Source organism: Chrysochloris asiatica, unplaced genomic scaffold (assembly GCF_000296735.1).
Source record: "Chrysochloris asiatica unplaced genomic scaffold, ChrAsi1.0 scaffold00033, whole genome shotgun sequence".
Taxonomy (NCBI): Eukaryota; Metazoa; Chordata; class Mammalia; order Afrosoricida; family Chrysochloridae; genus Chrysochloris; species Chrysochloris asiatica.
Genome location: NW_006408551.1, coordinates 10,872,126 through 10,883,339, shown reverse-complemented (window position 1 = coordinate 10,883,339; position 11,214 = coordinate 10,872,126). Strand labels below are relative to the sequence as shown.

Genomic DNA, 11,214 nt, shown 5'->3' with positions numbered 1-11,214 from the left:
AGTGTAGGTCTTCTTCCAGCTCATTTGCCTCAGTTACTTTATCTCGTTTCTGGACATGTGCAGATATGGTCATGTGCTTCTGTTTTTTGGGCATCTTCCGGGGTTATCTGTGGCCTTAATACTTAGATGGGTATGTATTTTGGTATTTTTTATGCTTTCTGAATGCCTCCAGGTATATGTGATCAGGAAATGGGCTTCCGTTTTCACTGTTCTTCCTGAGAAGTTTCATGATATCACTGTTGGTCGTTTTGACATAATTAATTTTCAGCCTATTTCCTCTTTTGTCTGCTTGTCCCGCTCCACAATCCCCATTCAGTCCTTTTTTCTAGTTGAAACAGTTCAGGGTCGGCTGTGGCCGTTTGGTTTTAATTGGAAACTGCCTCTTTAAAGTTCAAGGAGATCTGTGTGCATGCATAGTAGAACCCTCCGAGTGGGGCTGGGGTGCCCACTAGCTCAGGCACCCCTATAGTCACTAGAATGGAGGTGCGCAGACAGCAAGGGACCAATGACCATATACCAAAAGAGAGAATGTCCACATCTTTATCTCAGCTGTTCTGCCAGGTGTCTGTGGCCGCTCCGAGCTTCCCCCGACGTGGTCTCACCCAAGATGGCGGGTCCTGGAGCAGCTGAGTGTCCCGGACTAGAAAGCAATAGATTTCTTGCTTCTGCCACAAATTCCTCCAGCTGTCAGCTTTCCAACCTTCTAAATATTCCTTTATATGTGGTTCAGAGTTCTGGGACCAGCCCCTGAGCCTGCTTGGTCGGGTATTCTGTGTTGTTGTCGGCAGAGCTCCTTTACTGCACTTCTACCTGATCCTCCATCTTTTTTGTTCCTTCTACTCCCCCCTTTTTGTTACAAAATTTTTACCTTTACATTTGTGACAGTCTCAATTAGTCATGATAACAATTATTCACTATTGAATCATAAGACTCTTATCCTCATCTCCTTTCACCAAACCCATCTAGACAAAATGAAAACTATTCAGTGGGGTCTCTACCTTCCTACACACACTCTGAAACTAAACCCCTCTTGAAAACTTGTAAGCCAGTCACTTTGTGCTTATATGGCCCCCTCTATTTAGGTAGTCAGTGTCTAAGTTGCCTGTCCCTATCAATCCTGTATACAGATTGGATAGGATTGATACTTGATGTGAAGACTCCTTCATTTTCAGTTGGTATTTTGAGCTACTACATCCATAAGTATAGGTCAAGTTCATCAAATTGTGGCAATTTACACTTGTTTCCTTTATCAAAAAAATTTTGTCTTCCTCTAGTTAGAGTATTGAAGAGTTTTTAATCTCATTATTGTTTGATGCGTTTACATCTGCTAATTAATTCTTTCTTGCAAGACTCTCTAGCTGCACCTTTGTGATCTTCTCTTGCCTCTTTATCATGCATCTTTTCCTTTGCTTCTTTTTAAATATTGGTATTTCTCTTATGCTTTTTCCTTTTCTATTGCTTTACTAAATGAAAAGTCTTTCATGGTTGAATTTTGTCTTGTCTCCCTATAATTTCTCTTTCATGTTCTAATGTATATATTTTCTACCCACACTTTTTCCCGAAACTTTAGAATCTTGTGTTGTTATGTTTACCTGTGAGAAGGTTCTGTGTTTTGCTTAACTTTGCATCCCTAAGCATGAATATGTTACTGTGAAATTGTATAACTTTCCTCACACTTTGGTAATTCACCTCCATTTTTACAAATAAGAAAATAGAAGCTTGAATATGTTGTGACACCAAGGTCAAAATGCTTGTTATAGTTTACGAATTTGTGGCTGACTACTCATCCTGTGCAGGGCCCTGGATGCCCTTCTCTCCAGATTTCTTGATAGGTGAACATCTTTCATTGCATCTGTGGGATTGCAAACTGTCATCTCTTGTAACTCTCTGACAGTGAAATGCAGGCTCCTTCACGCAAAACTTGCTTCCTGAAATTGCACTATTGGATCACTCTAGGATTAAAAATTGCACTTTTGTCCAGAGAATAAACTGACTTTGGGAAAAAGTTAATATCATTTTGGCTTAGGTTTGCTTAGGATACAACCTTCTGATCATCACAGTGATATATAAGAATAGAGAAGACCTTGAGAAATTATCTAGTTCCTTTTCTGACTTACAGATATAGATAGAACTACATCTGTGTTGCTCCACTAAGAGCTTTTCCTAAATTGACAGTAAATAAATACATGTTTTTTAATATTATATTCAGTCGATCATAATTTGGTTTCATACTTCCACTGTCTGTTCTGATGGTCCTTGGAGACAAAGTTCTGGGGCCCTGTAGCACTATATAACATTAGATTGGCCACATTCTAGATTTATATTCTTTGTGTTTTTCTAGAGCTTCTTTGGAACACACATTTTTGTAATAGAGTAAAGAATAGATTGTTGTTGTTGTTGTTAATTATCTTCAAGTCAGTTCTGACTTGTATTGACCCTATATAGGGTTTCCAAGAACAGCTTGTGGGCTAGAACTATCTACCTTGAGGCACAATTTTTAAAAAAGCAGACAAACCTCTGGAATCTCTAATGTGTGCAGATACCTTGCAGTCCAGTGCATTATCCCAGAAAACCCATCAAGGACCAATTTCATGTCTTACAGTTTTTGTTAGGTCACTCTACATAAGATACTGTACTCTCTTTGTTAAGGGGGAGATGGATGTAGTAAGGCTGTATGTTCATACCACCATTACTGAATTTAGGCTTATTCCGAATTTACTTAAATGAACTGATAAAACATGGAATAAAACAGAACTTTGTGATCTGTGTCTGTGTGCTTGGAGGCAATAGATACAAGTCAGAAGCATTTTGTTAAGGGGTTTAGCAAAATAAGTATTTGCCTTTTGGTAATTTTTAAAAAGCTATTATCCCTTGTGTATAAGAAAGAAATTCTACATTATTCTTTCCTTTCATAACTTAGGAGGGAAGGAAGCTTTTTCTAATTAAAAACTCATTTTATACTAAATTGATAAGAGGACATATTTCCCCCCCTAGAGACCCCTGCGGTCTTTATTTGACAGTTCTCTGTCTGATAATACCGAGCCAATTTGGCAATACTAATTCTGTACTTTTATTTAGTACTTTTAATTTACATATTAATTTACTTATGATATCAAACTTTATTCTCAGTGTTAATGAAATAAGGCAAAGACTATTTTATGTCTGAGAAGTTGTTTTTGTTGTTTTTGTTTGGTGCCATAATGTCAGTTCTGACTCATAACTACCCTAGGTATGGTTTCCAAGGAGTGACTGGTAGGTTTGAACCGTTGACCTTGTGGTTAGCGGTCCTAAGATTGTCTTATAGTATCACACCAATGATTTATTTTTTTTAGTTTGTATAATCATTAATTTATCTATCGAGCTTTCATTTAGAACCTTGATGTTAAAATAATAGTCATACAGGACTATTGAACTATAGTTTAAGAGGAACTGACAATTTATTACTCTGATGGCCAAACTTTGTCTCTCCTACTTCGGACATATTGTCAGAAGGGGCCATTCGCTAGAGAAGGATATCATGTTTGGTAAGGTGGAGGGTCAGAAAAAAAGACAAAGACCCCCAATGAGATGGATTGGCCAGGTGTCGGCATCGATGGACTCAAGTGTGGCAACAGTAGTGAGGTTGGCCCATGATCCAGCAGTGTTTCGGTTGCTATGAGTTGGTGCTGAATCCATGGCACCTAACAACAACAACAACAACAATTTGTGGTACTTCCCAGACTGCAAAGCCATTTGAACTGCAAGGTCAGCAGTTCAAGCTCATCAGCTGCTCATTGGAAACCCTATACAGGGTCGCTATGGCTTGGAACCAACTTGACAGCGCTTCCCAGACTGCAAAGCCATTTGAACTGCAAGGTCAGCAGTTCAAGCTCACCAGCTGCTCCTTGGAAACCCTATACAGGGTCGCTATGGCTTGGAACCGACTTGACAGCGCTTTACAACAACAACGTCTCATGTAATTTTAGATGAGTAACACACTTACTAGTGGGCCTGGGAAACACTTCCACTGTTGAACAGTAATATAATCTCTAGCTATATGAGAAGATAAGAAAACTACTTTTGAAGATAGTCATAAATAGTTTTATTACACTGTAGGAGTCTCATGTAGAGCTGAATTCAGGACATTAATTCTCTGTGAAACACAGTAATACTACTTGGCTACATTCCTAGACTTAACCAATTAATTGTTATAAAATAGAGAAGCAGACAATTTTTTAAAAAGCAGACAAACCTCTGGAATTTCCAATGTGTGCTGAATATACACTTTTCTCTGGCTGTTTTTAATCATCTATTTTTTAATAGCAACTTGCTGAAGATATTACAATGAATAGCACAGGTTAGTAAATAAATCAACAAGGTATGGTTTGTACCTTATCATTGAATGAAAGCATTGAGCTCAATGAGGCATTTATTAGATAAACCTTTAGGCACATTAGAATGTTGCGTTGCAACTGTTTTCTTGTTTTGTTTTTAATGTGTTCTCCTTCACTTTGTGGCCAGAACAATAGTTAAACTGTGATTCTTACAATGGAATTGAATCAGTCTTAATTTTTGTTTCAGATGTTTACTGAAGTGGCTGGGGGAACCACAAAGTCCAGTGGTTAGTAGTGTTGTTAAATGCCTTCGAGTCTGTTTCCAGTCATGGTGATCTTGTATAGGGGTTTCCGAGCAGCAGCTAGTGGGTTTGAACTGCTGAACTTTCAGTTCAAACAGTTCACTGCTTATCTTACATAGCCATACAAGGACGCATTGGGTTAATATTACCTTGTTTAAATTTTATGTATATATAGTTATTTATTTATTGTCATTCAAGGAGTCTTGATGTAGCACTGTGGATTAATGTGCTGGACTGTGAAGACGGTTTATACTTTAAGATCAGCAGTTCAAGCTCACCAGCCGCTCATCGGAAACCCGACTCAGGGTCGCTATGAGTCTGAACCGACTCGACGACACTTAGCAAAAACAACAAGAAAAAATAATCAACACACGTAGCACAAAGTTGTTAAGTGCCGTTGTGTCAGTTCTGGCTCAGTGATACTGTATAGGGTTTCCGAAGAGCAGCTGGTGAGCTTGAACCGTCCACCTTGTGGTTCAAACCAACTATGAAGTACAGGCATTAATCCATAGCACGTGCGCACCAGGTCTCCATTATATTATCTTGGTTGACTATCAATGGGATATTGTTGTTATTAAGAACCATTAAATTGGTTCAGACACATAGTCACCCTGTACAGTGTTTTCTAGGAGCAGCTGGTGAGTTTGAACCACTGACCTTTCAGTTGAACCACTGACCTTATGGTCGAGTACGTATCCTGCAGCGCTACACCAGGACTCTATCAATGGGAATAAATAGTAAAGATTTTTTTCCCAGGCAGAATAAACTCCTCAAAAACTCTGGTATTTAAGAGGGAACGTAGAAAAGTTCAAAATTTGGTGCTCCCACATATTAGTTTTATATTATATTATATTATTAGTGTGAATATTAAAATTTTTCCTTCATCAAGTATTCACTGAATACTACTCAGTCAGACACTGCACTAGGTATAGCTTAGAGACAAGTAGTAGTTTTCTCTTAAATAACATGGGAATCATATTACCTTTGCTATTTTTATTCAAATGTCCAAATATTTATATTGGAGATTGTTAACCTTCAACTTGGTCTAACAACTGCAGAACTAAGTGTACTTCGTGTGTATGTATTGTGTCTTTAGAACACCATCTTTAACTGCCAAAATTGATGCTGATCAACTATATGTTTTATCTTTACTATAGTTGCTCTGTAAAGATGCTTCAGGAGTTTTACTTTTACCTTTTATCATTTGTGTTAGTTTTTTAGTGTCTCCAAACATGGCTTTGAAGACACAGAAGTCATTAGTATTTCTGAGGATGAACCTTGAAAACAAAACGATTAAGCTGAAGCCAGCCATTTTTCTTAAATCACTTAGACCATTATTATTCCACTGCCTGAGAAGGCAGATAGTTTAATGAGTGTAAATTGCAATATACTTTGTAGAAGAGAACTTGTGCTCTTCAAATTCCTCAGAAGTAAACATAAACATGAACTTTTTCACTTAGTGAGTGCGATTGTATTTTTGACTCACACGTAGTAACTGACATAAAAAGATTTGTAGAGATTTTAAATGGCTATTTCTTGAAATTAGAGATTAGCATACAAATCCAGCAATTTATCCTAGCTTATTAAATTTGTTGTAAAAAAAATGAAAATAATTGAAGACCTTCTTTGTGTTTTTGGATATCAGGAGGAGGGGCTCTTAGTCCTTTAATAAGTAGCTATTAATTGGCTACAAGTAGTGTTTTAGACTGAGTGCCTTGGGTCATAGTGTTGAACAAGTCAGTAAAGGTGCCAACATGGAACTTAAATTCTAATGGAGGAAGTCATTAGCAAACAAATGCACAAATAATTATTGATAGCAACGTAGACTGCAATGGAAATAAACTGGCCACTAATTTGTATAGGATAGTCAGGAGGGCCTCGCTGAAGAGACTTTGTTTGAACTCAGTTCTCAGGAATAAATGGGACCTCTAAATGGAACCCTACCCAGAGAAGCAGTGATGCCAGGGATGGAGGCAGAGACGATGATGTGGGGAGATGGAGCAGCTGGAGACTTTGAACCTGGAGAGAGAGAGAGGGGAGGTATGTGGATGACTGGGGGGCAGTTTTGCGGGGTATACCCTTTGGTTGATGGATGATGCACAGAAGAGATTGTGACCATGGAAAGGAAACGATATATGATGACATCAATGTGAAGCTGATGTCCTCCCATGTAAACTATTACATAATTCACTAAAAAAAAAAGAGTAATGGGGACCTCTAGCCATGGACACCTGATGTGACACTGTAGGATCAGCACTGGACTGCCAATCACAGGGTTGGAAGTTCAAACCCACCAGCTGCTCCTTGGAAACCCTATACAGGATGGCTAAGAGTCAGAACCGACTCAATGGCACTTAACAACAATGACCAGTCAGAGGACATTGTAGAATATTTGAGGACTTAAGTTTGGTCTTTTAAAATAGGGAAATGGCAGGAGAGAGAGAAAGATAAGTGATAGGATGGAAGAGAGGCAAACTGAGGCCAGAACACCATTAGCCTATTAGGCCAAAGTAAGGAGCTGAGATTTTTATTCTAAATATATTGGTATTGTATTGCAAATTTTTAAGTGAAGCACTGGTAAGGTTCACGTTTTACAAATAAAATGATACCTCTTTGTTTTGTTAGAAGAAAGGCTTCTATGGTGGAGGTGTGGAAGCAAAGAGGTCAGTTAGGCCATTATATTTGTAATGGTCAGACTGAGGCAAGAATAAAGGTGGAAAGAATTGCATGGATTTAATGTATATTTCAGATGCTGAGGATAGGATTTGCTGATAGGTTGGGAATGAGGTGAGGGCAAGGGAAAAATCACAGGTGACTTCTGGATTTGGGGTTTGGTTGGATGGTAGTACCATGGAAGACTAGAAGAGGAGGAGAGAGTCGGGTTGAAGATTTAATTCAACTCTGTATATATCAATTTTGATATGTTTGTTATTTATTGAAAGACTCAGTTGAATATCAAGAGGGAGAAAATTTTATTTTGTGAATGAAGGGTGAACAGAATTTATTAAAACTATGAGATTGAATGAGATTATCTAGGGAAACATTATAAACAGATGGTAGCTCTAACAGAGCACTGGGGAATTACAATAACCTTTCTAAATAAGACAAAAAATCCAGCCAAACACCTGAGAATGAGAGCCCAGGAAGGCAGTAAAGAACTAAGAGTGCCAGGGTTTCTGGTCCTTCATTTCCAACAGAAAAGAATGTGTTTCAAAAAGAACTCAAGGCCAGTTGTGGATCAAACCATTATGATCCAAAAGGTTTCAATTTGCTGATAGTTAGGAGTAAATGGCCAGGCTTTTCTTCCTAGACTTTCTTAGTCTGGAAACTCTATTGAAACTTGTTCAACATTGTAGCCACATTTAACTCTCCAACTGCCAGAGGGCTGTTGGCTATGCATGAGGTGCACTGGCCAAGAATTTAACCTGTGATTCCTGTGTTGAAGTTTAAAGTTCTACCATTGTACTACTACCCCCATTCTCCTGGTTACATACTTTTACTGAAATTCTTAGTTTGCACCATTCTGTAGATAATATAGATTTATTAGGTGACCTAGAGGCTTGATTCCGATAGTGTCACACACTAAAGATTTCTTCATCCCAATTTACCAGTTGTCATTGTTTACCTTGATTCATGGCAACTGCATGTGTGCTGTGGTAACACTGAGCACAATAGGGTGTTCAATGGCTGATATTTTGAAAGCTGATTACCAGGCCTTTCTTTCAAGATGCCTCTGAGTGGACTTGATCCTCCAGTCTTTCACTTAGCAGTTGGACGCATTAACTGTTTTAACTCCCACAAGGATTCCATTAGAAAGCTATAGGATTTTTCATGTTATGGATAAATCATTGGGTTACAATGAATGAGTTTGGCAAAGGTGCAGAGCTGGAGTGTTATCCCCAGACATGGCAACTTCTATAAAATCATAAAATGATATAGAAGTTGTACTGCTACCTTAGTTATGTGCAATAAAAAAATAAAAACTGGTGCTTACACGTGAAAACGTTCAAAGGAACAGATCCTGTTCTCATAAAATATATTATGAAAAATCTGTAACCATATATACACAGCTGTATTGTTATCATCATTAACTAACATGGTTTAACAATCTAGAATTTTATCCTGAATGCTGAATGAGACAACATTAATGTAACAAAGCTATGTGGATTTGGAATGTTTGATCAGTCTGGTATCTTCAGTTCCACTCCAAATTATATTGCATTTCCTCTGATCTCATCTAAAAGAAATATTTAACTTTTACAGACCAAGTAATTGTGCTTCAAATGGTCTCTTAGGAAAACCGAGTCATTTGTACTGCAATTCCATGATTTATGTGTCTTTTTCTGCCATAGGAGTACCATATATTTGTTTTGTCAAGTAAGTGAGAATAAAATTTGAAGACTGTTTTTCAATTCCAAAGGTACAAAAGAGAATTAAGGATTATTTGAAAACGTAAAATTGAAATGTTAAAATTTGAAAGACAAATTGACTTTGACAACATTAGAATAATTATACTTGGAAAATATACAAAACACAGTTGAGAAAGATTATCAGTCGACTAGAAATAATGTAGGCATGTATTTTGTTAAGATTGTAAAAAGCTAACAGCAGCTCTCTAACAATAGCAACAAAAACTTAACATAATTGTAAAATAGACCAGAAACTCATAATCACACCTGTAACTCAAAACTGAATACTGACTGGGCTAATTTACTGAAAAAAGTTTATAGGATCTTGGTTAGGAAAACAAAATAGTGATACTGACTGACTGCTTGAAAACCCACTAAATATTCAGATATTAATGGGAGTCCTGGTATGGCACTGTAGGATAAGCACAGGACTACAAGGTCAGTTTGAACCACAAGGTGGGTGGTTCAAACTCACTGGACGATCTTTGGAAACTCTATATATAAGTTGAAAGCAACTTGATGGTACTTAACATCAACAACAAAAATGAATATCAATGAGAGTCAGGAGGCTAAAAAACAAATATCATATAAAAAGTCATTGATTTTCAGTAGCAGTTTCAGTAACAAGCACAGGCATGCTACTTCAAAGAGTTTACAAGGATGTGACTTTCATCAAGCAGATCACCAGGCCGGTCTTTTGAAGACCCTTTAGATCTTTTTGGAACCATTTGAAGCCCACCCAGGTGTCCATTTGAAATATGTGCATTCCCTGTGGTCAGCACTTCTCTTCTCACGTATACATCCTAGAGCAACTCTTGCACATGTGAACCAGGACACATGTAATATAAGAATATTTCTCTAATAGCATAAACTGGAAATAACTCAAAAGTCAATTGACAATAAGTTGTTGTTATGTGCCATTGAGTTGATTCTGACTCATAGTGACCCTGTATAGAGTTTCCAAGAGTGGCTGGTGTATTTGAACTGCCAGCCTTGCAGTTAGCATTCCTGTGCTTACCCTATAGTACAAGTGAATTTGCATATAGTAATTGATGGTCTGTTCCAATTTTCCCCTGGTCTTGTTTTGACTGATGATATGGAGCTTTTCCATCCTCTTTCTGCAGATGTAGTTAGTTTGATTTCTATGTATTCCATCTGGTGAGATCCATGTGTATAGTCGTCACTTATGCTGTCTAAAGAAGGTATTTGAAATGAGCAAATCATTGGTTTTGCAGAATTCTATCATGCATTCTCCAGCATCATTTCTACTGATCCTTCCTCTTTGCTCCAACCTTTGCATTCCAATCACCAGTAGTGATCAATACATTCTGAATGCATGTTTGATCGATTTCAGATTGAAGAAGTTGGTAGAATTCTTCTATTTCATCCTCACTGGCTTTAGTGTTTGGTGCATAAATTTAAATAATAGTGGTATTAACTGGGCTTCCTTGTAGTCGCATGGATATTATCCTATCACAGACAGTGTTGTACCTCATGACTGATCTGGATATGTTCTTTTTGACAACGAATGCAACACCATTCCTCTTCAATTTGTCATTTCTGGCATAGTAAACCATGTTGTCATCAGATTCATAATGGTCAATACCAGTCCATTTCAGCTCACTAATGCCAAAGATATCAGTTTATGTATTCCATTTCATTTTTGACAACTTCCAATTTTCTCAGATTCATACGTTGTACATTCCATGTTCCAATTTTCAATGGATGTTTACAACTGTTTCTCTTCATTTTGAGTTGTACCCCATCAGCCAATGAAGGTCCCGCGGGCTTTTCTCCCACGGGCTTTACTCCATTCACATCATCATGGTCAAATCTACTTTGAGGAGGCAGCTCCTCCCCAGTCGCATTTTGAGTGCCTCCTTCCTGAGGGGCTCATTTTCCGGCACTCTATCTGGCAGTGTTTCTCTGCTGTTCATAAGGTTTTCAGTGACTAAATATTCGGATGTAGTTTGTTATTCTTACTTCCTAGTCTGTCTTCCTCTGGAAGCTCATCTGAAACCTGTCCACCATGGGTGACCCTCCTGGTATTTAAAATACCACTGGCATAGCTTCCAGAATCACAGCAACTCACAAGGTACAACCGTACGAAAAACTGACAGACAAGTGGTGACTCCCTATAGCTATATAAATAGTCTCTCTCTCTCTCTCTCTCTCTCTCTCTCTCTCTCT

At 37.9% G+C, this 11,214-nt stretch overlaps 1 protein-coding gene across 1 annotated transcript in view; it reads left to right on the top strand.

The window, feature by feature from the left end:
- Window positions 1–11,214, top strand: part of LOC102842326 (protein FAM19A2-like) — a 676,150-nt gene that overhangs the window by 416,017 nt on the left and 248,919 nt on the right. The window lies entirely within an intron of this gene.